The 27,169-nt window shown below is 48.6% G+C and overlaps 7 non-coding genes across 7 annotated transcripts; all 7 read right to left on the bottom strand.

Annotated features, from left to right (window-relative positions):
- Positions 1 to 6,158: 6,158 nt before the first annotated feature.
- Positions 6,159 to 6,231, bottom strand: Trnak-cuu (transfer RNA lysine (anticodon CUU)). Its single transcript has one exon. It is a non-coding gene; the product is annotated as a tRNA-Lys (tRNA).
- A 7,527-nt stretch (positions 6,232 to 13,758) lies between these two features.
- Trnak-cuu (transfer RNA lysine (anticodon CUU)) lies at positions 13,759 to 13,831 on the bottom strand. Its single transcript has one exon. It is a non-coding gene; the product is annotated as a tRNA-Lys (tRNA).
- Positions 13,832 to 15,286: 1,455 nt separating this feature from the next.
- Positions 15,287 to 15,359, bottom strand: Trnak-cuu (transfer RNA lysine (anticodon CUU)). Its single transcript has one exon. It is a non-coding gene; the product is annotated as a tRNA-Lys (tRNA).
- Positions 15,360 to 16,813: 1,454 nt separating this feature from the next.
- Trnak-cuu (transfer RNA lysine (anticodon CUU)) lies at positions 16,814 to 16,886 on the bottom strand. The gene has a single exon. It is a non-coding gene; the product is annotated as a tRNA-Lys (tRNA).
- Positions 16,887 to 18,316: 1,430 nt separating this feature from the next.
- Trnak-cuu (transfer RNA lysine (anticodon CUU)) lies at positions 18,317 to 18,389 on the bottom strand. Its single transcript has one exon. It is a non-coding gene; the product is annotated as a tRNA-Lys (tRNA).
- A 2,971-nt stretch (positions 18,390 to 21,360) lies between these two features.
- Positions 21,361 to 21,433, bottom strand: Trnak-cuu (transfer RNA lysine (anticodon CUU)). The gene has a single exon. It is a non-coding gene; the product is annotated as a tRNA-Lys (tRNA).
- A 1,434-nt stretch (positions 21,434 to 22,867) lies between these two features.
- Trnak-uuu (transfer RNA lysine (anticodon UUU)) lies at positions 22,868 to 22,940 on the bottom strand. Its single transcript has one exon. It is a non-coding gene; the product is annotated as a tRNA-Lys (tRNA).
- Positions 22,941 to 27,169: the final 4,229 nt, after the last annotated feature.

The following is a 27,169-nucleotide window of genomic DNA, read 5'->3' as shown; positions in this document are numbered from 1 at the left end:
CTGAAACACCTAGCACTTCGAAATTAACGACAATAATGTATGCTGTACCTTTTTTTTTTTTTTTCCTTTATTGTCATTTTAGACCTACAAAGGTAGGCTGGCAGCGGCCTAATATGCCGCTCTTCGGCCACAAGAAACATACAAGAGATAAAAACAGGAAGACATAATCTCAAAACACAGACATGGAGGACCAAAATCAGAAGACAACAGAGAAATAAAAAGAAATGAAGTCGTTCACTGACGCAGCACTGTTTCAGTTTTAAAAAGACGGGCAGCACAGCACGGAACAGAGAACACTAGCACAGGTGAACGGTGGAGCAGAAAACGAAGAAACACTCGAGGCACAGACGGGACGAAAGACACGGACACTGCGGAGATGGGCTTCGGCGCTTGCAGGGGCACTGTCCACACCGAAGAGCTGGGGGCCTGCCAAGGGAAAAAACAGGGGGAGGGAAGGAGGGAGGGGGAGATAGGATGCCAGGGAGGAGGAGGGGAGAAAACGAAAAAAGGGGGGTGGAAGCCCAGGGAGAGGGGGAGGGGAGGTAAGGATGAAAGGAGGGAGAGAGGGAGGGAGAGAAGGGAGAGAGGGTGCCCACAGGAAAATGAGAGGAGAGGGGAAGGCAAGGCTCAAAGTTGGTAGGAGGGGTAGATGGAGGGGAGGAGGGCATCATCCGGGAGGGGGAGTCGGCGGAAGCCACCTTGGGAGAGGGTGTGGAGAGTGTGAAGATGGAGAGCAGGTGGGATACAGGAGTACAGGCGCGGCAGTGGGTTGGGGTGGGAGAGGATGGAAGAGACAAGCGGGTGGGGAGGATCAAGCTTGCGGGAGGTGTAGAGGATCCGTATCCGTTGGAGGAAGAGAAGGAGGTGTGGGAAGGGGATGAGGTCATAGAGGAGCCGCGTGGGGGAAGGGAGGCGGATGTGATAGGCGAGGCGGAGTGCATGCCGTTCAAGGATTTGAAGGGATTTGTAAAAGGTAGGCGGGGCAGAGATCCAGGCGGGATGGGCATAACAGAGGATAGGGCGGATGAGAGATTTATAGGTGTGGAGGACGGTGGAGGGGTCCAGACCCCATGTGCGGCCAGAAAGGAGCTTCAGGAGGTGGAGTCGGGAGCGTGCCTTGGCTTGGATTGTCCGGAGGTGAGGGGTCCAGGAGAGGCGACGGTCAAGGGTGACGCCAAGGTACTTGAGGGTGGGTGTGAGGTTAATAGGACGGCCATAAATGGTAAGATAGAAATCAAGGAGACGGAAGGAAGGGGTGGTTTTGCCTACGATGATTGCCTGGGTCTTGGAAGGATTGACCTTGAGCAACCACTGGTTACACCAAGAGGTGAACCGGTCAAGATGGGATTGGAGAAGGTGTTGGGAGCGTTGCAGGGTGGGGGCAAGGGCAAGGAAGGCGGTGTCATCGGCGTACTGGAGAAGGTGAAGGGGGGGTGCAGGTGGAGGCATGTCCGCCGTATAAAGAAGGTAAAGAAGAGGGGAAAGGACGGAACCTTGGGGCACACCGGCAGAGGGGTAGAAGGTGTAGGAATCAGTGTTGTGGATAGTGACATAGGAAGGGCGGTGGGAAATGAAGGAGGCGATCAGACGGACGTAGTTAATAGGAAGAGCAAAGGTTTGGAGCTTGAAGAGGAGACCAGAATGCCACACTCGGTCATAGGCGCGTTCAAGGTCAAGGGAGAGGAATATGGCGGAGCGACGGGAGTTGAGTTGTTCGGAGAGGAGGTGAGTGAGGTGAAGGAGAAGGTCATCGGCAGAGAAGGATGGTCGAAAGCCACATTGGGTGGAGGGAAGGAAGCGGTGCCGGTGGAGATGCTGGTGGATGCGGCGGGTTAGAATGGATTCCAGGACCTTGCTGAAGACTGAGGTAAGGCTTATAGGACGGTAGGAGGAGACAGCGGAAGGTGGTTTATCGGGTTTGAGGAACATCAGGATCCGGGAGGTTTTCCACAGGTCGGGGTAGAAGCCGGTGGACAAGACCACATTGTACAGCCTGGCCAGGGTGGAGAGGAAGGGGGCGGGAGCTTCACGGAGGTGACGGTAAGTAACACGGTCGTGACCAGGAGCAGTGTTGCGTTTGGTGCGGAGTATATCGATGATGTCTTGAGTAGTTATAGGGGTATTGAGTTCAGTGTGTGTAATGTTGTCCAAGTACTGGAAGCCAGGAGCTAGTGGAGGGATAGAGGTGTCAGTTCGATCGCGGACATCGGGGAAGAGGGAATAATCGAACTGGGGATCGGCAGGGATGGTAAAGACATCGGTGAGGTAGGATGCAAAATGGTTGGCCTTACTAAGGTTGTCAGGAAAGGGATTGTCATTATGAAGGAGAGGATAGTAAGGGGGGGGTTTTGATCCAGTAAGGCGGCGGAAGGCTGACCAGTATTTGGATGAGTTAATAGGTAGGGTAGCATTAAGACTGGTGCATGTCTGTCGCCAGTCCCGGCGTTTCTTAGCCGCGAGCAAGTTCCGGATGTGTCTCTGGAGTTGCCGGTGGCGTTGTAGTATGTCCCGGTCACGCGTGTGGAGGAAGGCACGGTAGAGACGACGGGATTCTCGAAGGAGGAGGACGGCCTGTGGGGGTAAAGTGGGACGGTGCGGGTGGATGGCGACGGTAGGGATGTGGGCCTCCACGGCCTCAGACAAGGTCTGCTGGAGAAAGGATGCGGCATGGGTTATGTCATGTGGGCGGTGGTAGGTGAGGGGGTGGCTATCGACCCAGGTAGTAAGGGTATCCCGGTATGCATTCCAGTCGGCACGGGAGTAATCATGGACATACTTGGGGGGAGGGTCAAGGCGAGGATCGGGACGGGGGCGACGACCGTCTGATATGGTAAGAAGGACAGGGAGATGGTCACTGCCAATAGGGTCGAGGACGTCCACCGCTATGCGGCCAAGGAGATTGGGGGAGGCTAGGACGACATCGGGTGTGGTATTGGATTCAGGGCGGGTGTGTTGGGGAAGAGGAAGGACATCTCCTTGGATGGTGGCGAGGAACCGATGCCACCGCTGTAACTGGGTGGCGGAGCGACTATGGATATTGAGATCTGCGGCAATCACTTAGGAGGAGAAGGTACGGTCGATGTGGGAAAGGAAGTCAAAAGGAATAGGGGCAGAGGGGCGGACATAGATGGTGGCGCAGGTAACGGTGAGGCCGGGGAAGAATAGACTAAGGATCAGGTGTTCCGTGGGGTTGGGAAGGAGGGGTTGGAGCCGAACAGGGATCTGGCGATGGTGGCCAATGGCAACTCCGCCACGCGCTATCGGGAGGGGGTTGTCAGAGCGGTGAAGGAGGTAGGGCGAGGTATGGACAGTATGGTGGGGCTGGAGGAATGTTTCGTTTAGGAGGAAGGCATCCACGCGGTGGGTGGTGAGGGTATGCATAAGGAGATTCTTGTTGACAGGAAGGGAACGGATGTTGTTAAACAGGATACGTTGCTGTCGCGCCATAGTGGGAATTTAGACGAGGGTGTCGAGACGGGAGAAGGTAAAATGGGCCTGGTTATGGGAGTAGGTGGCGTAAGTGTTGAGCTGGAAGACGGAACGGGCGGCAAGGGATACCTGCTGGAGGGTGTGGGGGCGCTGAAAGGGGTGGATGTTCTGAAGGACAACGGTTACAAAGCGGATGATGTCCTCAGCTGTGGGGGGGGGACGGAGGGAATTGCCGGGAGGGGTGGGGGCATCCAAGGGGCGGACAGGGACAGTGAGTTCAGGAGCGGAGGGAGGGGGTCGGGCCTTGCACTTTTGGGAGTAGGTTGGGTGTTGGAGGTTACAGGTGTTACAGGAGGGGGGGGACTGAAGGTTGGGGCACTGCCGGAGGAAGTGCGCTTCTTTGCAGTGCGGGCAGACGGGGGCCTCGCGGCACTCAGATGTAGGATGTGCATTATAGCGCAAGCACCTCTGGCAGCGGATGGACTGTGGAGGGGAGCGGGAGGGGTCGACCTTATAACGGCGGTTGAAAAGGAGGGCACCCTCCTTGAGGAGGAGGTCTATGGAGGGAGCATGCTCGGAGAACACCCGCATGAGGCGGGTGGGGCCGGCTGGATTGTGAATCCGGCGGACAGCTCGAACCTCTAGATAGGGATGGGCCTTCAGCTCCGCCAACACCTCCTCCTCCGTGATCATCGGGCTAAGCCGAGTGATCACGGCAGTGAGGGTCGGTGGGCGACGGGGCGGCTGGGGTTGTCGGGATGAGGAGGGGGGGGGAGCAGGGGCAAGGGAGGCATGGGGACCAAACCGTTTGAGGGGAATGCGGGAGAGGATGTCGGAGTGGAGGGTGGGGCTGGGGGATGTGATCAGGACGGAGTCCCGACGGGGGGTGAGAAGGGAGATCGGGGCTCCGGGGAAGTGCTGGCGGAGGAGAAGGGTAAGATTGCGGGCCTCCAGGAGAGAGGGATCAGGGTGAGAAAGGAGGTACCTGTAGGAGGGGGAGGTAGAGGAGGGAGTAGATAGGGAAGGTGAGGTGGTATCCATGGCATCCTGGGGGGTTGGAGGGGGGAGAGTCTGCGACTTCTTGGGAGCAGAAGAGGCTGGGGTGCCGCTGGGACGTTTCACAGCGGGAGAGGGACGGGAAGAGGTGTGGGGGATGGGGACGACCGGGAGATGGCGGGAGACGGCAGGTCCCACCGGCGGTGCAGGCACTGGTGGTGGTGCTGGTGCTGGCGCTGGGGCTGGAGCTGGCGCCACAGAAGATGCAGTGGCAGTGGTTGGCACTGGCGATGGCGAGGGCGATGGTGATGGTGATGGTGATGGTGATGACGATGATGATGGTGTGGCGTGGGTGGTGGCCCGACGGGCAACAACCCTGGCGGGGGTGGCATGAGTCACATGTGGGAGGGGAGGGAATGGGTCACGTGAGGCATGGGGGGTAGGAACAGGGGAGGGAGCAACAAAAGGAGCGGGGGTGGGAAGAGTGAGGAGGGGGGGAATATATGGGGGAGGCGGTGAATGAGCACACCACGTGATGGTGGTGGCAGCAAGTGAGGGGGACGTGTACACGATTGCAGTGGTAGTGGCGGTAGTTGTGGGGGTTGTCATGGTGAGAGGATAAGTGGGAGAGGGGAAAAGAGGAAAAATAACAGGGGACAGTCAAAGGACAAGGACAAGAGACTGAAGAGGAGGAAGGGTAAGACGTAAGCAGAGACGACAGAAAGAAAGACGGGCAGGGAGCGGCGGCGGCGGCGGCGGCGGTGGCAGCGGCGGCAGCGGCGGTCGGCAACAGCAGCAGCGGCAGGAACCGGATACGGTGGCGGCAACCGGCGGCGACGTCGGCGGGAGACCGGCGGCGGCGGCGGCGGCGGCGGCGGCGGCGGCGGGAACCGGCGGCGGCGGCGGCGGCGGCGGCGGTTGGCAACAGCAGCAGCGGCAGCAGCGGCAGGAACCGGATACGATGGCGGCAACCGGCGTCGGCGGGAGACCGGCGGCGGCGGCGGCGGCGGCGGCGGCGGCGGCGGCGGCAGCGGCGGCTGGGACCAACGGCGGCACAGGCTCGGGACAACGGCAGCTGCAGCGATCACTGAAACTCCTAGCACTTCGAAATTAACGACAATAATATCGAAGGGCGCAACCCTCTCGAGTTACGCCGAAGAACGGTCTGTATGCTGTACCGCTTTGGCAAAGGCTTTATCTGCGCCATTCGCCTTAATCACATCTGGGAGTAATTCTTAATAAAAGGCATGTCGCTAATTGTTCGTCATCACAGATACTGTTTGCTATACGGCCACGACGCGCAACTGATTTCCAAAATTCGACTTCTTCCTTTGAGGATGGGACTCACGACCCTTGGTTTACTAGTCCAGTGCTCTACCACTGAGCTAAAGTGGCGCGCCCTAGCGGTACTTTTGCGTACTTCGTCCTTACGGTCGTCTGGATCAACAGACTTCAGCTGACAACACTTCGTATTACCGACAAATATTTGCAGCTATGGCGACCCATTACTGCTTGGCTACACATCTGACACGTAACCGATGTCCTCTCCAAACAACAACACTTGCATTTCAGAACATGTCTTTCACACATGTCTACAAAATCACCTTCACCCTCAAATACAGTTTCCTTGCGACTGACAGAGACGTAGGCAAAGTTTAAAGTTGCTATTTCCATTACATCACGTTAATCAGAAAAACGGTAATTTACTTCTTCAGCGAAACAAAATTCCGTTCCGCCCAGCGTGGGGCTCGAACCCACGATCCTGATATTAAGAGTCTCGTGCTCTATCGACTGAGCTAGCCGGGCTGCTTGTGTGATTACTTGCCGGGCAGCACGTCACACAGTACTCGTTTGGGTTGGGTGGTCCCATACAGAATCTCTCCATGCTGCCTAATGTTTTCCTAACGTCCCACTCGTCACGTACTTCACTTTTATTTCATAATCATTTCTGAGAGGTAAAGGAATTGCATGACAACCTGCAGAGCTAGTTGGGTCAAAATTAACACTCATACTTGATGTGACTCAAAAGGCGAACGAGTTACTTTCCGACGTTGTTTTAGATGTGCAAGTGCCAGTGGAAACTCGCGGTGACGGCACTCTGCCGACCATTTCGCTAGTTAACACCGGTCTTGTAGTGTGTGTTTCAAGCTCAAGAGCATCTCCAAGCAGAAAATGGTCAACAGCAACATTCAGACGGTTTCGTACTGCTCAAATGCTACATTAAAACGGTATGTTTCTTTTTCAGAACTGATAAAACACGAGCGTGACAGCATTCGAACCTGTAATCTTCTGATCCGAAGTCCGACGCCTTATCCTTTAGGCCACACAGTCACTGACGACCAAGTGCAACTTGTATATGACTCATCTCGAAACGCTCACACCCCTGATAATTTGTGTTTTCGTTCTACACAGCCGCTGCCCTTGCTCTTTCCCACCCATTCGTTACATTCAACCTCTTACGTGACCGACCAAATATAGACTGGGAAACAAGACCACAAACTTTGTGCATACGGAATCGAAGGCATGGCGTGCTTCGCCGCAATTGCCACGATGGCCATTTGCTACTTCTGCAGAAGCGGCGGCGGCGGCGACGACGACGACGACGACGACGACGACGACGACGACGACGACGACGAGAGGCTCTGACATATGTGAGAAATACATCTATAAACTCTAATTCAGACTGCCTCGTCCCACCTTATGCTGTACCGCTTTGGCAAAGGCTTTATCTGCGCCATTCGCCTTAATCACATCTGAGAGAAATTCTTAATAAAAGGCATGTCGCTAATTGTTCGGCATCACAGATACTGTTTGCTATACAGCCACGACGCGCAACTGATTTCCAAAATTCGACTTCTTCCTTTGAGGATGGAACTCACGACCCTTGGTTTACTAGTCCAGTGCTCTACCACTGAGCTAAAGAGGCGCGGCCTAGCGGTACTTTTGCGTACTTCGTCCTTACGGTCGTCTGGATCATCAGACTTCAGCTGACAACACTTCATATTACCGACTAATATTTGCAGCTATGGCGACCCATTACTGCTTGGCTACACATCTGACACGTAACCGATGTCCTCTCCAAACAACAACACTTGCATTTCAGAACATGTCTTTCACACATGTCTACAAAATCACCATCACCTTCAAATACAGTTTCCTTGCGACTGACAGAGACGTAGGCAAAGTTTAAAGTTGCTATTTCCATTACATCACGTTAATCAGAAAAACGGTAATTTACATCTGCAGCGGATAAAATCCCGTTCCAACCAGCTTGGTGCTTGAACCCACGACCCTGAAATTAAGAGTCTCATGCTCTACCGACTGAGCTAGCCGGGCTGCTTCGGTGAATAATTGCCGGGCAGCACGTCACAAAGTACTCGTTTGGGTTGTGTGGTCCCATACAGAATCTCTCCATGCTGCCTAATGTTTTCCTAACGTCACACTCGTCACGTACTTCACTTTTATTTCATAATCATTTCTGAGAGGTAAAGGAATTGCATGACAACCTGCAGAGCTAGTGGCGTCAAAATTAACACTCATACTTGATGTGACTCAAAAGGCAAACGAGTTACTTTCCGACGTTGTTTTAGATGTGCAAGTGCCAGTGGAAACTCGCGGTTACGGCACTCTGCTAGTTAACACCGGTCTTGTAGTGTGTGTTTCAAGCTGAAGAGCATCTCCAAGCAGAAAATGGTCAACAGCAACATTCAGACGGTTTCGTACTGCTCAAATGCTACATTAAAACGGTATGTTTCTTTTTCAGAACTGATAAAACACGAGCGTGACAGCATTCGAACCTGTAATCTTCAGATCCGAAGTCCGACGCCTTATCCATTAGGCCACACAGTCACTGACAACCAAGTGCAACTTGTATATGACTCATCTCGAAACGCTCACTCCCCTGATAATTTGTGTTTTCGTTCTACACAGCCGCTGCCCTTGCTCTTTCCCACCCATTCGTTACATTCAACCTCTTACGTGACCGACCAAATATAGACTGGGAAACAAGACCACACACTTTGTGCATATGGAATCGAAGGCAGGGCGTGCCACGCCGCATTTGCCACGATGGCCATTTGCTACTTCTGCAGAAGCGGCGGCGGCGACGACGAAGACGACGACGACGACGACGACCGCGAGAGGCTCTGACATATGTGAGAAATACATCTATAAAATGTAATTCAGACTGCCTCGTCCCACCTTATGCTGTACCGCTTTGGCAATGGCTTTATCTGCGCCATTCGCCTTAATCACATCTGAGAGAAATTCTTAATAAAAGGCATGTCGCTAATTGTTCGTCATCACAGATACTGTTTGCTATACGGCCACGACGCGCAACTGATTTCCAAAATTCGACTTCTTCCTTTGAGGATGGAACTCACGACCCTTGGTTTACTAGTCCAGTGCTCTACCACTGAGCTAAAGAGGCGCGGCCTAGCGGTACTTTTGCGTACTTCGTCCTTACGGTCGTCTGGATCATCAGACTTCAGCTGACAACACTTCATATTACCGACTAATATTTGCAGCCATGGCGACCCATTACTGCTTGGCTACACATCTGACACGTAACCGATGTCCTCCAAAAACAACAACACTTGCATTTCAGAACATGTCTTTCACACATGTCTACAAAATCACCTTCACCTTCAAATACAGTTTCCTTGCGACTGACAGAGACGTAGGCAAAGTTTAAAGTTGCTATTTCCATTACATCACGTTAATCAGAAAAACGGTAATTTACATCTGCAGCGGAACAAAATTCCGTTCCACCCAGAGTGGTGCTCGAACCCACGACCCAGTGATTAAGAGTCTCATGCTCTACCGACTGAGCTAGCCGGGCTGCTTCGGTGAATACTTGCCGGGCAGCACGTCACAAAGTACTCGTTTGGGTTGGGTGGTCCCATGCAGAATCTCTCCATGCTGCCTAATGTTTTCCTAACGTCACACTCGTCACGTACTTCACTTTTATTTCATAATCATTTCTGAGAGGTAAAGGAATTGCATGACAACCTGCAGAGCTAGTGGCGTCAAAATTAACACTCATACTTGATGTGACTCAAAAGGCGAACGAGTTACTTTCCGACGTTGTTTTAGATGTGCAAGTGCCAGTGGAAACTCGCGGTGACGGCACTCTGCCGACCATTTCGCTAGTTAACACCGGTCTTGTAGTGTGTGTTTCAAGCTCAAGAGCATCTCCAAGCAGAAAATGGTCAACAGCAACATTCAGACGGTTTCGTACTGCTCAAATGCTACATTAAAACGGTATGTTTCTTTTTCAGAACTGATAAAACACGAGCGTGACAGCAATCGAACCTGTAATCTTCAGATCCGAAGTCCGACGACTTATCCATTAGGCCACACAGTCACTGACGACCAAGTGCAACTTGTATATGACTCATCTCGAAACGCTCACACCCCTGTTAATTTGTGTTTTCTATCTTAACAGCCGCTGCCCTTGCTCTTTCCCACCCATTCGTTACATTCAACCTCTTACGTGACCGACCAAATATAGACTGGGAAACAAGACCACACACTTTGTGCATACGGAATCGAAGGCAGGGCGTGCCTCGCCGCATTTGCCACGATGGCCATTTGCTACTTCTGCAGAAGCGGCGGCGGCGACGACGACGACGACGACGACGACGACGACGACGACGAGAGGCTCTGACATATGTGAGAAATACATCTATAAACTCTAATTCAGACTGCCTCGTCCCACCTTATGCTGTACCGCTTTGGCAGAGGCTTTATCTGCGACATTCGCCTTAATCACATCTGAGAGAAATTCTTAATAAAAGGCATGTCGCTAATTGTTCGTCATCACAGATACTGTTTGCTATACGGCCACGACGCGCAACTGATTTCCAAAATTCGACTTCTTCCTTTGAGGATGGAACTCACGACCCTTGGTTTACTAGTCCAGTGCTCTACCACTGAGCTAAAGAGGCGCGCCCTAGCGGTACTTTTGCGTACTTCGTCCTTACGGTCGTCTGGATCATCAGACTTCAGCTGACAACACTTCGTATTACCGACAAATATTTGCAGCTATGGCGACCCATTACTGCTTGGCTACACATCTGACACGTAACCGATGTCCTCTCCAAGCAACAACACTTGCATTTCAGAACATGTCTTTCACACATGTCTACAAAATCACCTTCACCTTCAAATACAGTTTCCTTGCGACTGACAGAGACGTAGGCAAAGTTTAAAGTTGCTATTTCCATTACATCACGTTAATCAGAAAAACGGTAATTTACATCTGCAGCGGATAATATCCCGTTCCAACCAGCTTGGTGGTTGAACCCACGACCCTGAAATTAAGAGTCTCATGCTCTACCGACTGAGCTAGCCGGGCTGCTTCGGTGAATACTTGCCGGGCAGCTCGTCACAAAGTACTCGTTTGGGTTGTGTGGTCCCATACAGAATCTCTCCATGCTGCTTAATGTTTTCCTAACGTCACACTCGTCACGTACTTCACTTTTATTTCATAATCATTTCTGAGAGATAATGGAATTGCATGACAACCTGCAGAGCTAGTGGCGTCAAAATTAACACTCATACTTGATGTGACTCAAAAGGCAAACGAGTTACTTTCCGACGTTGTTTTAGATGTGCAAGTGCCAGTGGAAACTCGCGGTTACGGCACTCTGCCGACCATTTCGCTAGTTAACACCGGTCTTGTAGTGTGTGGTTCAAGCTGAAGAGCATCTCCAAGCAGAAAATGGTCAACAGCAACATTCAGACGGTTTCGTACTGCTCAAATGCTACATTAAAACGGTATGTTTCTTTTTCAGAACTGATAAAACACGAGCGTGACAGCATTCGAACCTGTAATCTTCAGATCCGAAGTCCGACGACTTATCCATTAGGCCACACAGTCACTGACAACCAAGTGCAACTTGTATATGACTCATCTCGAAACGCTCACACCCCTGATAATTTGTGTTTTCGTTCTACACAGCCGCTGCCCTTGCTCTTTCCCACCCATTCGTTACATTCAACCTCTTACGTGACCGACCAAATATAGACTGGGAAACAAGACCACACACTTTGTGCATATGGAATCGAAGGCAGGGCGTGCCTCGCCGCATTTGCCACGATGGCCATTTGCTACTTCTGCAGAAGCGGCGGCGGCGACGACGAAGACGACGACGACGACGACGACGACGACGACGACGACGACGACGACGACCGCGAGAGGCTCTGTCATATGTGAGAAATACATCTATAAAATGTAATTCAGACTGCCTCGTCCCACCTTATGCTGTACCGCTTTGGCAATGGCTTTATCTGCGCCATTCGCCTTCATCACATCTGAGAGAAATTCTTAATAAAAGGCATGTCGCTAATTGTTCGTCATCACAGATACTGTTTGCTATACGGCCACGACGCGCAACTGATTTCCAAAATTCGACTTCTTCCTTTGAGGATGGAACTCACGACCCTTGGTTTACTAGTCCAGTGCTCTACCACTGAGCTAAAGAGGCGCGCCCTAGCGGTACTTTTGCGTACTTCGTCCTTACGGTCGTCTGGATCATCAGACTTCAGCTGACAACACTTCATATTACCGACTAATATTTGCAGCCATGGCGACCCATTACTGCTTGGCTACACATCTGACACGTAACCGATGTCCTCTAAAAACAACAACACTTGCATTTCAGAACATGTCTTTCACACATGTCTACAAAATCACCTTCACCTTCAAATACAGTTTCCTTGCGACTGACAGAGACGTAGGCAAAGTTTAAAGTTGCTATTTCCCTTACATCACGTTAATCAGAAAAACGGTAATTTACATCTGCAGCGGAACAAAATTCCGTTCCACCCAGAGTGGTGCTCGAACCCACGACACAGAGATTAAGAGTCTCATGCTCTACCGACTGAGCTAGCCGGCTGCTTCGGTGAATACTTGCCGGGCAGCACGTCACAAAGTACTCGGTTGGGTTGGGTGGTCCCATGCAGAATCTCTCCATGCTGCCTAATGTTTTCCTAACGTCCCACTCGTCACGTACTTCACTTTTATTTCATAATCATTTCTGAGAGGTAAAGGAATTGCATGACAACCTGCAGAGCTAGTTGGGTCAAAATTAACACTCATACTTGATGTGACTCAAAAGGCGAACGAGTTACTTTCCGACGTTGTTTTAGATGTGCAAGTGCCAGTGGAAACTCGCGGTGACGGCACTCTGCCGACCATTTCGCTAGTTAACACCGGTCTTGTAGTGTGTGTTTCAAGCTCAAGAGCATCTCCAAGCAGAAAATGGTCAACAGCAACATTCAGACGGTTTCGTACTGCTCAAATGCTACATTAAAACGGTATGTTTATTTTTCAGAACTGATAAAACACGAGCGTGACAGCATTCGAACCTGTAATCTTCAGATCCGAAGTCCAACGACTTATCCATTAGGCCACACAGTCACTGACGACCAAGTGCAACTTGTATATGACTCATCTCGAAACGCTCACACCCCTGATAATTTGTGTTTTCGTTCTACACAGCCGCTGCCCTTGCTCTTTCCCACCCATTCGTTACATTCAACCTCTTACGTGACCGACCAAATATAGACTGGAAACAAGACCACACACTTTGTGCATTCGGAATCGAAGGCAGGGCGTGCCTCGCCGCATTTGCCACGATTGCCATTTGCTACTTCTGCAGAAGCGGCGACGACGACGACGACGACGACGACGACCGCGAGAGGCTCTGACGTATGTGAGAAATACATCTATAAAATGTAATTCAGACTGCCTCGTCCCACCTTATGCTGTACCGCTTTGGCAAAGACTTTATCTGCGCCATTCGCCTTAATCACATCTGAGAGTAATTCTTAATAAAAGGCATGCCGCTAATTGTTCGTCATCACAGATACTGTTTGCTATACGGCCACGACGCGCAACTGATTTCCAAAATTCGACTTCTTCCTTTGAGGATGGAACTCACGACCCTTGGTTTACTAGTCCAGTGCTCTACCACTGAGCTAAAGAGGCGCGCCCTAGCGGTACTTTTGCGTACTTCGTCCTTACGGTCGTCTGGATCATCAGACTTCAGCTGACAACACTTCATATTACCGACTAATATTTGCAGCCATGGCGACCCATTACTGCTTGGCTACACATCTGACACGTAACCGATGTCCTCTCCAAACAACAACACTTGCATTTCAGAACATGTCTTTCACACATGTCTACAAAATCACCTTCACCCTCAAATACAGTTTCCTTGCGACTGACAGAGACGTAGGCAAAGTTTAAAGTTGCCATTTCCATTACATCACGTTAATTTGAAAAACGGTAATTTACTTCTGCAGCGGAACAAAATTCCGTTCCGCCCAGCGTGGGGCTCGAACCCACTATCCTGATATTAAGAGTCTCATGCTCTATCGACTGAGCTAGCCGGGCTGCTTGGGTGATAACTTGCCGGGCAGCACGTCACACAGTACTCGTTTGGGTTGGGTGGTCCCATACAGAATCTCTCCATGCTGCCTAATGTTTTCCTAACGTCCCACTCGTCACGTACTTCACTTTTATTTCATAATCATTTCTGAGAGGTAAAGGAATTGCATGACAACCTGCAAAGCTAGTGGCATCAAAATTAACACTCATACTTGATGTGACTCAAAAGGCGAACGAGTTACTTTCCGACGTTGTTTTAGATGTGCAAGTGCCAGTGGAAACTCGTGGTGACGGCACTCTGCCGACCATTTCGCTAGTTAACACCAGTCTTGTAGTGTGTGTTTCAAGCTCAAGAGCATCTCCAAGCAGAAAATGGTCAACAGCAACATTCAGACGGTTTCGTACTGCTCAAATGCTACATTAAAACGGTATGTTTCTTTTTCAGAACTGATAAAACACGAGCGTGACAGCATTCGAACCTGTAATCTTCAGATCCGAAGTCCGACGCCTTATCCTTTAGGCCACACAGTCACTGACGACCAAGTGCAACTTGTATATGACTCATCTCGAAACGCTCACACCCCTGATAATTTGTGTTTTCTATCTTCACAGCCGCTGCCCTTGCTCTTTCCCACCCATTCGTTACATTCAACCTCTTACGTGACCGACCAAATATAGACTGGGAAACAAGACCACACACTTTGTGCATACGGAATCGAAGGCAGGGCGTGCCTCGCCGCATTTGCTACGATGGCCATTTGCTACTTCTGCAGAAGCGGCGGCGGCGACGACGACGACGACGACGACGACGACGACGACGACGACGACGACGAGAGGCTCTGACATATGTGAGAAATACATCTATAAACTCTAATTCAGACTGCCTCGTCCCACCTTATTCTGTACCGCTTTGGCAAAGGCTTTATCTGCGCCATTCGCCTTAATCACATCTGAGAGTAATTCTTAATAAGAGGCATGTTTCTAATTGTTCGTCATCACAGATACTGTTTGCTATACGGCCACGACGCGCAACTGATTTCCAAAATTCGACTTCTTCCTTTGAGGATGGAACTCACGACCCTTGGTTTACTAGTCCAGTGCTCTACCACTGAGCTAAAGAGGCGCGCCCTAGCGGTACTTTTGCGTACTTCGTCCTTACGGTCGTCTGGATCATCAGACTTCAGCTGACAACACTTCGTATTACCGACAAATATTTGCAGCTATGGCGACCCATTACTGCTTGGCTACACATCTGACACGTAACCGATGTCCTCTCCAAGCAACAACACTTGCATTTCAGAACATGTCTTTCACACATGTCTACAAAATCACCTTCACCTTCAAATACAGTTTCCTTGCGACTGACAGAGACGTAGGCAAAGTTTAAAGTTGCAGTTTCCATTACATCACGTTAATCAGAAAAACGGTAATTTACATCTGCAGCAGAACAAAATTCCGTTCCACCCAGCGTGGTGCTCGAACCCACGACCCTGAGATTAAGAGTCTCATGCTCTACCGACTGAGCTAGCCGGGCTGCTTCGGTGGATACTTGCCGGGCAGCACGTCACAAAGTAGTCGTTTGGGTTGGGTGGTCCCATACAGAATCTCTCCATGCTGCCTAATGGTTTCCTAAAGTCACACTCGTCACGTACTTCACTTTTATTTCATAATCATTTCTGAGAGGTAAAGGAATTGCATGACAACCTGCAGAGCTAGTGGCGTCAAAATTAACACTCATACTTGATGTGACTCAAAAGGCGAACGAGTTACTTTCCGACGTTGTTTTAGATGTGCAAGTGCCAGTGGAAACTCGCGGTGACGGCACTCTGCCGACCATTTCGCTAGTTAACACCAGTCTTGTAGTGTGTGTTTCAAGCTCAAGAGCATCTCCAAGCAGAAAATGGTCAACAGCAACATTCAGACGGTTTCGTACTGCTCAAATGCTACATTAAAACGGTATGTTTCTTTTTCAGAACTGATAAAACACGAGCGTGACAGCATTCGAACCTGTAATCTTCAGATCCGAAGTCCGACGCCTTATCCATTAGGCCACACTGTAACTGACGACCAAGTGCAACTTGTATATGACTCATCTCGAAACGCTCACACAACTGATAATTTGTGTTTTCGTTCTACACAGCCGCTGCCCTTGCTCTTTCCCACCCATTCCTTACATTCAACCTCTTACGTGACCGACCAAATATAGACTGGAAACAAGACCACACACTTTGTGCATACGGAATCGAAGGCAGGGCGTGCCTCGCCGCATTTGCCACGATTGCCATTTGCTACTTCTGCAGAAGCGGCGGCGGCGACGACGACGACGACGACGACGACGACGACGACGACGACGACCGCGAGAGGCTCTGACATATGTGAGAAATACATCTATAAACTGTAATTCAGACTGCCTCGCCCCACCTTATGCTGTACCGCTTTGGCAAAGGCTTTATCTGCGCCTTTCGCCTTAATCACATCTGGGAGTAATTCTTAATAAAAGGCATGTCGCTAATTGTTCGTCATCACAGATACTGTTTGCTATACGGCCACGACGCGCAACTGATTTCCAAAATTCGACTTCTTCCTTTGAGGATGGAACTCACGACCCTTGGTTTACTAGTCCAGTGCTCTACCACTGAGCTAAAGAGGCGCGCCCTAGCGGTACTTTTGCGTACTTCGTCCTTACGGTCGTCTGGATCATCAGACTTCAGCTGACAACACTTCGTATTACCGACTAATATTTGCAGCTATGGCGACCCATTACTGCTTGGCTACACATCTGACACGTAACCGATGTCCTCTCCAAACAACAACACTTGCATTTCAGAACATGTCTTTCACACATGTCTACAAAATCACCTTCACCCTCAAATACAGTTTCCTTGCGACTGACAGAGACGTAGGCAAAGTTTAAAGTTGCTATTTCCATTACATCACGTTAATCAGAAAAACGGCAATTTACTTCTGCAGCGAAACAAAATTCCGTTCCGCCCAGCGTGGGGCTCGAACCCACAATCCTGATATTAAGAGTCTCGTGCTCTATCGACTGAGCTAGCCGGGCTGCTTGTGTGATTACTTGCCGGGCAGCACGTCACACAGTACTCGTTTGGGTTGGGTGGTCCCATACAGAATCTCTCCATGCTGCCTAATGTTTTCCTAACGTCCCACTCGTCACGTACTTCACTTTTATTTCATAATCATTTCTGAGAGGTAAAGGAATTGCATGACAACCTGCAGAGCTAGTTGGGTCAAAATTAACACTCATACTTGATGTGACTCAAAAGGCGAACGAGTTACTTTCCGACGTTGTTTTAGATGTGCAAGTGCCAGTGGAAACTCGCGGTGACGGCACTCTGCCGACCATTTCGCTAGTTAACACCGGTCTTGTAGTGTGTGTTTCAAGCTCAAGAGCATCTCCAAGCAGAAAATGGTCAACAGCAACATTCAGACGGTTTCGTACTGCTCAAATGCTACATTAAAACGGTATGTTTCTTTTTCAGAACTGATAAAACACGAGCGTGACAGCATTCGAACCTGTAATCTTCAGATCGAAAGTCCGACGCCTTATCCATTAGGCCACACTGTAACTTACGACCAAGTGCATCTTGTATATGACTCATCTCGAAACGCTCACACCCCAGAAAATTTGTGTTTTCGTTCTACACAGCCGCTGCCCTTGCTCTTTCCCACCCATTCGTTACATTCAACCTCTTACGTGACCGACCAAATATAGACTGGAAACAAGACCACACACTTTGTGCATTCGGAATCGAAGGCAGGGCGTGCCTCGCCGCATTTGCCACGATTGCCATTTGCTACTTCTGCAGAAGCGGCGACGACGACGACGACGACGACGACCGCGAGAGGCTCTGACATATGTGAGAAATACATCTATAAAATGTAATTCAGACTGCCTCGTCCCACCTTATGCTGTACCGCTTTGGCAAAGACTTTATCTGCGCCATTCGCCTTAATCACATCTGAGAGTAATTCTTAATAAAAGGCATGCCGCTAATTGTTCGTCATCACAGATACTGTTTGCTATACGGCCACGACGCGCAACTGATTTCCAAAATTCGACTTCTTCCTTTGAGGATGGAACTCACGACCTTTGGTTTACTAGTCCATTGCTCTACCACTGAGCTAAAGAGGCGCGCCCTAGCGGTACTTTTGCGTACTTCGTCCTTACGGTCGTCTGGATCATCAGACTTCAGCTGACAACACTTCGTATTACCGACAAATATTTGCAGCTATGGCGACCCATTACTGCTTGGCTACACATCTGACACGTAACCGATGTCCTCTCCAAACAACAACACTTGCATTTCAGAACATGTCTTTCACACATGTCTACAAAATCACCTTCACCCTCAAATACAGTTTCCTTGCGACTGACAGAGACGTAGGCAAAGTTTAAAGTTGCCATTTCCATTACATCACGTTAATTTGAAAAACGGTAATTTACTTCTGCAGCGGAACAAAATTCCGTTCCGCCCAGCGTGGGGCTCGAACCCACTATCCTGATATTAAGAGTCTCATGCTCTATCGACTGAGCTAGCCGGGCTGCTTGGGTGATAACTTGCCGGGCAGCACGTCACACAGTACTCGTTTGGGTTGGGTGGTCCCATACAGAATCTCTCCATGCTGCCTAATGTTTTCCTAACGTCCCACTCGTCACGTACTTCACTTTTATTTCATAATCATTTCTGAGAGGTAAAGGAATTGCATGACAACCTGCAGAGCTAGTTGGGTCAAAATTAACACTCATACTTGATGTGACTCAAAAGGCGAACGAGTTACTTTCCGACGTTGTTTTAGATGTGCAAGTGCCAGTGGAAACTCGTGGTGACGGCACTCTGCCGACCATTTCGCTAGTTAACACAGGTCTTGTAGTGTGTGTTTCAAGCTCAAGAGCATCTCCAAGCAGAAAATGGTCAACAGCAACATTCAGACGGTTTCGTACTGCTCAAATGCTACATTAAAACGGTATGTTTCTTTTTCAGAACTGATAAAACACGAGCGTGACAGCATTCGAACCTGTAATCTTCAGATCCGAAGTCCGACGCCTTATCCATTAGGCCACACAGTCACTGACGACCAAGTGCAACTTGTATATGACTCATCTCGAAACGCTCACACCCCTGATAATTTGTGTTTTCGTTCTACACAGCCGCTGCCCTTGCTCTTTCCCACCCATTCGTTACATTCAACCTCTTACGTGACCGACCAAATATAGACTGGGAAACAAGACCACAAACTTTGTGCATACGGAATCGAAGGCAGGGCGTGCCTCGCCGCAATTGCCACGATGGCCATTTGCTACTTCTGCAGAAGCGGCGGCTGCGGCGACGACGACGACGACGACGACGACGACGACCGCGAGAGGCTCTGACATATGTGAGAAATACATCTATAAACTGTAATTCAGACTGCCTCGTCCCACCTTATGCTGTACCGCTTTTGCAAAGGCTTTATCTGCGCCATTCGCGTTAATCACATCTGAGAGTAATTCTTAATAAAAGGCATGTCGCTAATTGTTCGTCATCACAGATACTGTTTGCTATACGGCCACGACGCGCAACTGATTTCCAAAATTCGACTTCTTCCTTTGAGGATGGAACTCACGACCCTTGGTTTACTAGTCCAGTGCTCTACCACTGAGCTAAAGAGGCGCGCCCTAGCGGTACTTTTGCGTACTTCGTCCTTACTGTCGTCTGGATCATCAGACTTCAGCTGACAACACTTCGTATTACCGACTAATATTTGCAGCTATGGCGACCCATTACTGCTTGGCTACACATCTGACACGTAACCGATGTCCTCTCCAAACAACAACACTTGCATTTCAGAACATGTCTTTCACACATGTCTACAAAATCACCTTCACCTTCAAATACAGTTTCCTTGCGACTGACAGAGACGTAGGCAAAGTTTAAAGTTGCTATTTCCATTACATCACGTTAATCAGAAAAACGGTAATTTACATCTGCAGCGGAACAAAATTCCGTTCCACCCAGCGTGGTGCTCGAAACCAATACCCTCAGATTAAGAGTCTCATGCTCTACCGACTGAGCTAGCCGGGCTGCTTCGGTGAATACTTGCCGGGCAGCACGTCACAAAGTACTCGTTTGGGTTGGGTGGTCCCATACAGAATCTCACCATGCTGCCTAATGTTTTCCTAACGTCACACTCGTCACGTACTTCACTTTTATTTCATAATCATTTCTGAGAGGTAAAGGAATTGCATGACAACCTGCAAAGCTAGTGGCATCAAAATTAACACTCATACTTGATGTGACTCAAAAGGCGAACGAGTTACTTTCCGACGTTGTTTCAGATGTGCAAGTGCCAGTGGAAACTCGAGGTGACGGCACTCTGCCGATCATTTCGCTAGTTAACACCGGTCTTGTAGTGTGTGTTTCAAGCTCAACAGCATCTCCAAGCAGAAAATGGTCAACAGCAACATTCAGACGGTTTCGTACTGCTCAAATGCTACATTAAAACGATATGTTTCTTTTTCAGAACTGATAAAACACGAGCGTGACAGCATTCGAACCTGTAATCTTCAGATCCGAAGTCCGACGCCTTATCCATTAGGCCACACTGTCACTGACGACCAAGTGCAACTTGTATATGACTCATCTCGAAACGCTCACACCCCTGATAATTTGTGTTTTCGTTCTACACAGCCGCTGCCCTTGCTCTTTCCCACCCATTCGTTACATTCAACCTCTTACGTGACCGACCAAATATAGACTGGGAAACAAGACCACACACTTTGTGCATACGGAATCGAAGGCAGGGCGTGCCTCGGCGCATTTGCCACGATGGCCATTTGCTACTTCTGCAGAAGCGGCGGCGGCGGCGGCGGCGACGACGACGACGACGACGACGACGACGACCGCGAGAGGCTCTGACATATGTGAGAAATACATCTATAAACTGTAATTCAGACTGCCTCGTCCCACCTTATGCTGTACCGCTTTGGCAAAGGCTTTATCTGGGCCATTCGCGTTAATCACATCTGAGAGTAATTCTTAATAAAAGGCATGTCGCTAAGTGTTCGTCATCACAGATACTGTTTGCTATACGGCCACGACGCGCAACTGATTTCCAAAATTCGACTTCTTCCTTTGAGGATGGAACTCACGACCCTTGGTTTACTAGTCCAGTGCTCTACCACTGAGCTAAAGAGGCGCGCCCTAGCTGTACTTTTAAGTACTTCGTCCTTACGGTCGTCTGGATCATCAGACTTCAGCTGACAACACTTCATATTACCGACTAATATTTGCAGCTATGGCGACCCATTACTGCTTGGCTACACATCTGACACGTAACCGATGTCCTCTCCAAACAACAACACTTGCATTTCAGAACATGTCTTTCACACATGTCTACAAAATCACCTTCACCTTCAAATACAGTTTCCTTGCGACTGACAGAGACGTAGGCAAAGTTTAAAGTTGCTATTTCCATTACATCACGTTAATCAGAAAAACGGTAATTTACTTCTGCAGCGGAACAAAATTCCGTTCCGCACAGCGTGGGGCTCGAACCCACGATCCTGAAATTAAGAGTCTCATGCTCTACCTACTGAGCTAGGCGGGCTGCTTGGGTGATTACTTGCCGGGCAGCACGTCACACAGTACTCGTTTGGGTTGGGTGGTCCCATACAGAATCTCTCCATGCTGCCTAATGTTTTCCTAACGTCACACTCGTCACGTACTTCACTTTTATTTCATAATCATTTCTGAGAGGTAAAGGAATTGCATGACAACCTGCAGAGCTAGTGGCGTCAAAATTAACACTCATACTTGATGTGACTCAAAAGGCGAACGAGTTACTTTCCGACGTTGTTTCAGATGTGCAAGTGCCAGTGGAAACTCGAGGTGACGGCACTCTGCCGATCATTTCGCTAGTTAACACCGGTCTTGTAGTGTGTGTTTCAAGCTCAAGAGCATCTCCAAGCAGAAAATGGTCAACAGCAACATTCAGACGGTTTCGTACTGCTCAAATGCTACATTAAAACGGTATGTTTCTTTTTCAGAACTGATAAAACACGAGCGTGACAGCATTCGAACCTGTAATCTTCAGATCCGAAGTCCGACGCCTTATCCATTAGGCCACACAGTCACTGACGACCAAGTGCAACTTGTATATGACTCATCTCGAAACGCTCACACCCCTGATAATTTGTGTTTTCGTTCTACACAGCCGCTGCCCTTGCTCTTTCCCACCCATTCGTTACATTCAACCTCTTACGTGACCGACCAAACATAGACTGGGAAACAAGACCACACACTTTGTGCATACGGAATCGAAGGCAGGGCGTGCCTCGCCGCATTTGCCACGATGGCCATTTGCTACTTCTGCAGAAGCGGCGGCGGCGACGACGACGACGACGACGACCGCGAGAGGCTCTGACAAATGTGAGAAATACATCTATAAAATGTAATTCAGACTGCCTCGTCCCACCTTATGCTGTACCGCTTTGGCAAAGGCTTTATCTGCGCCATTCGCCTTAATCACATCTGAGAGTAATTCTTAATAAAAGGCATGTCGCTAATTGTTCGTCATCACAGATACTGTTTGCTATACGGCCACGACGCGCAACTGATTTCCAAAATTCGACTTCTTCCTTTGAGGATAGAACTCACGACCCTTGGTTTACTAGTCCAGTGCTCTACCACTGAGCTAAAGAGGCGCGGCCTAGAGGTACTTTTGCGTATTTCGTCCTTACGGTCGTCTGGATCATCAGACTTCAGCTGACAACACTTCATATTACCGACTAATATTTGCATCTATGGCGACCCATTACTGCTTGGCTACACATGTGACACGTAACCGATGTCCTCTCCAAACAACAACACTTGCATTTCAGAACATGTCTTTCACACATGTCTACAAAATCACCTTCACCTTCAAATACAGTTTCCTTGCGACTGACAGAGACGTAGGCAAAGTTTAAAGTTGCTATTTCCATTACATCACGTTAGTCAGAAAAACGGTAATTTACATCTGCAGCGGAACAAAATTCCGTTCCGCCCAGCGTGGGGCTCGAACCGACGACCCTGAGATTAAAAGTCTCATGCTCTACCAACTGAGCTAGCCGGGCTGCTTCAGTGAATACTTGCCAGGCAGCACGTCACACACTAATCGTTTGGGTTGGGTGGTCCCATGCAGAATCTCTCCATGCTGCCTAATGTTTTCCTAACGTCACACTCGTCACGTACTTCACTTTTATTTCATAATCATTTCTGAGAGGTAAAGGAATTGCATGACATCCTGAAGAGCTAGTGGCGTCAAAATTAACACTCATACTTGATGTGACTCAAAAGGCGAACGAGTTACTTTCCGACGTTGTTTTAGATGTGCAAGTGGCCAGTGGAAACTCGCGGTGACGGCACTCTGCCGACCATTTCGCTAGTTAACACCGATCTTGTAGTATGTGTTTCGAGCTCAAGAGCATCTCCAAGCAGAAAATGGTCAACAGCAACATTCAGACGGATTCGTACTGCTCAAATGCTACATTAAAACGGTATGTTTCTTTTTCAGAACTGTTAAAACACGAGCGTGACAGCTTTCGAACCTGTGATCTTCAGATCCGATGTCCGACGCCTTATCCATTTTCTTTTTTTTTTTTTTTTTGTGGGCCTCCCATCACCCCCTTTTAGCCCATCCTTGCGCTCTCCATAATTCGGCTTCATCGGCGTCGGCTTCTCACGCCATGTACATAACCATAAACTGATGAGACGAAGTTAATCCCTTTATCGTGGAGAAACTAATGTACCCCCTCTTTGGGCTTATTGATAATGTGAAAAAAGAATTATGTCTTCAGTAGGTAGAAACAGAAGTTATGTTCAGTTTGTTTCCTTCTTCATCGCTGTTTTTTGTTGTCACACTTAAAGCAAATAGTCTTCCTTGACAAAGAAACGTCAGAGGGCATTCCGAAACTGCCTCTTCTCTCTGAAAATGCTTAAAAAACAAACCATATTCGGTGAGAAGCAACTATTTATAATGGCTTCTAGAAAAATAAATTAATAAACGTTGAACTCAAAGAACGGCAATTCCGGTAAAAACTATTTTTTTTTTTCCACGATTGTAAAGTAAGTTAGTTGTGGTGAACACTCCCTTACGTTTGTCTTCTGTGTCCGCAGATATTTCTTGTTAATTCTTTTACATCAGGGTCTTGATTAAAAAATTTGCGTATGTTTCTTTATATTTACTAATCTTCAGTAACATGTGATGCTCAGTTAGCAGATAGATCCAAAAATCCTCTTGGCTTTTCTCTTCCTTCGTGAAGAGGTAATGTACCGTTGCCGCTTTCAGCCAATTGACTGCGTTGCGTTTCGTGTTAGGAAAGGGTACATCATCCGGTGTCAAAAAGTCCGCAGGCGTTATAGCGTTAGGTGACGTTCGAAGGATGAGTGCCAGCTTTCGTCGGACATTCAGCCAGATATATTTAACCTTGTCGCACACGAAACGATGTTCTTCGTTATCAATTAAACTACACGTTGCACACAAAGGTGAACCCGCTAAGTGGATCGAATGAAGTTTCGAGTTTGTTGCAACTTTCCTATTTACAACAAAGTACCATGTTGCTTTCAGATGAGTTGCTAACTTACGGTTATGAATATTTGCCCATATCACTTTCCAGTTAGAACATGGATAGTTTTGTTCTATTTTGTTGTTCGTCTTTTCTCCCATCAATTTGTCATATATTTCTTTTACGTTTGTCATGTCTTTTTCCGGAATTCTTGAATGTAGGTAGCTATATTCTATTAAAAACCATCGTAAATGGTAAAGTCCGCTCGGTATGTGCTGCACATTAATGGGTGGAGAGAGGTCATCTGGAGCTATTTCAGATAGCAAGTGCGCGGCGATACAGCTGCCGGATTGTCTCCATTGTTGAAACGTATTGGAGATGTACAGAGCCTGCGACTTTTTAGTAACATTCGTTAAGTTTAAGCCGCCATTATTAGTGGCGAGCGTCAGAGTGTCATACTGGATTTTAAAGATGTGGCCACGGCTCACAAAATAGCCTATTGCTGACATAATTTGTTTGGCGATGCCGGCGGGTATTGGCAGTATCTGGGCGACATAATTGACTTTGGAAGTAATAGAGACGTTCGCTAAAGACACTCTCTGAATTTCATTTAATTGTCGAATACTATGTGTCCGTACACTAGCTTAGCTCGTATGGTAGTTAGTACTTGTCTATAGTTGGCCGCAATAGTTTGACGTATATTTTTTCGGAAATCAATTCCGAGACACTTCAAGGCTGTTAGCTCACGTAACTGACCGTGTGTGCGCATGCCAATGCCACATCCGATATTGAATATGCCGGACTTGGTTTTGTTTAACCTCGCGGCTGACGCTCGTTCGTATTTTTCTATTATGTGCATTGCCGTCTCGACTTCCGCTACATTCATAACGAGAAACCCAACATCGTCCGCATAAGCTTTACATATTATTTTGTTTCCTCGTATTTGCAATCCTTGTAACCGCTGAGTCAAGGTAGCGAGCAAAGGTTCGATGGCCATGGCAAAAAGTGCCATGGACAACGGACAACCTTGCCTGACGGAACATGCGATCTCGACTGGCCGGCTAGGCTGTCCATTTATGATGATTCTGGAGGAGGTATTCGTTACCAAACGTCGTATGAGGTCGACGAATCTCGGCGGAAAACCCATTGCGCCCATCGTTTTCAGGAGGTAGGAGTGGCTGATCCTGTCGAAGGCTTTATCGAAATCTAACGACACGATGGCACATTTTAGTCGACATACTTCTGCTATTGAAATTATGTCGCGGTAGTCGGACAGCGTCTGCTGAATTTTCCTACCTTTGCCCACGCTAAACTGATATGGGCCGGTGACGCTGGCCATTACATTTTTAAGTCTGTGGGCTAAGAGCCGCGAAAAAATTTTATAGTCACTGTTCAGCAGAGTGATTGGTCTCAAATTTCCAATTTTCTTGCCAGCCGATTTTTTTGCGATTAACACTACCATACCTTCGCGAAAATCTTTCGGTATCTCCTTATTGAGGTTCAGAAGTTCATTACAGATGCATGTAATTCTATGTTTTATATGTTCCCAGAAGACTTGATAAAATTCTGCTGGTATGCCGTCAGCTCCAGGGGATTTATTTTTTGCACTTTGATTGACAGCATAGTGTACATCGTCTTCGGTCGCCTCCGCTATTAGAGCTTCCGCGTACGCGTTACCAACGCGTCCTTGCAGGTGAGTCAGTAAATCGTCCTGTGCTTTTTCGTCTACCTCTTTATGTGAAAACAAGTTGTCGAAATGGGTTAGTATTTCTGCTTTTATGTCGTTGTGCATTGTCAAGGTGGGTCCATTATCAGTTTTAAGCTCCGTCAGTATTTTGCGGAATCCTCGTTTAGTTTCACGAATCACATGATATATCGAAGTGGCTTCTTTTTGCGCCACAGTCTCTGCTCTTGACCTTATTTGGTATCCTTCAAGCTGTTGTCGCCTTAATGTCAGTATTTTTGCCTGGATTTTTTTAATTCTCCCATGGTTCCCAATAGCTGTAGCACCTTGCAGGTAGAGTTCTCGGAGACAATGAAAGTAAAATTCTATCGTTCTTTTCCGCCAAAAGCTCTTCTCCCGGGAGTAGTTGATGAAACGTCTCCGGATCTGAGGTTTGGCGCATTTGAGCCACCAATCCAAAGTCGAGTGGTAAGAGATGAGTTTGGTCTCGCAGGCTCTCCAGGTGGTGAGAAAGGCTTCTCGACAGGCAGGATCTTTTAAGTGTGAAACATTAAGTTTCCATGGCCCTTTATAACGACAGGTTCCTTGTCGTTCCAAATTTAATGTGCATATATATGCAGCGTGGTCCGAAAAAACGGTTGGCCAAACTTCAGACTGCAGGATGCGGTGTTTCAGATTGGGCGAGACATATATTCGATCCAACCGGCTCGCTGAATGATTAGTGAGGTGGGTAAAGCCGGGTGCCGCGCCGTGCTTTTGCTCCCACGAATCAGTTAAACGGAGATCGGTGACGATACGTTCCAGGTCCGGCGATTTGTTGTAGTTCGGAGTTTGGTCTTTGGCATGTATGACACTGTTAAAGTCGCCTCCAAGGATGGTATGGGTGCAGTGTACACCAAACAAAGGAACAATTCCCTCCTTAAAAAACTGTGCTCGTTGGCACCGATTGGTAGAACCAGATGGGGCATAGACATTAATAATCCTGGTGTTATAAAGCGTGCCGGCAATGCCTCTGCCGTTAGGCAGTTTTGTTACGTCTGTAATGACGACGCCCTCTTTGAAAAGAAATGCGGTACCCAAATCACATTCAATTCCAGGATTGACTATAGCATTA

Source organism: Schistocerca gregaria, chromosome 8, assembly GCF_023897955.1.
Source record: "Schistocerca gregaria isolate iqSchGreg1 chromosome 8, iqSchGreg1.2, whole genome shotgun sequence".
NCBI lineage: Eukaryota > Metazoa > Arthropoda > Insecta > Orthoptera > Acrididae > Schistocerca > Schistocerca gregaria.
The sequence above is the reverse complement of the archived record's forward strand: the minus strand, read 5'-3'. Positions and strand labels throughout refer to the sequence as shown.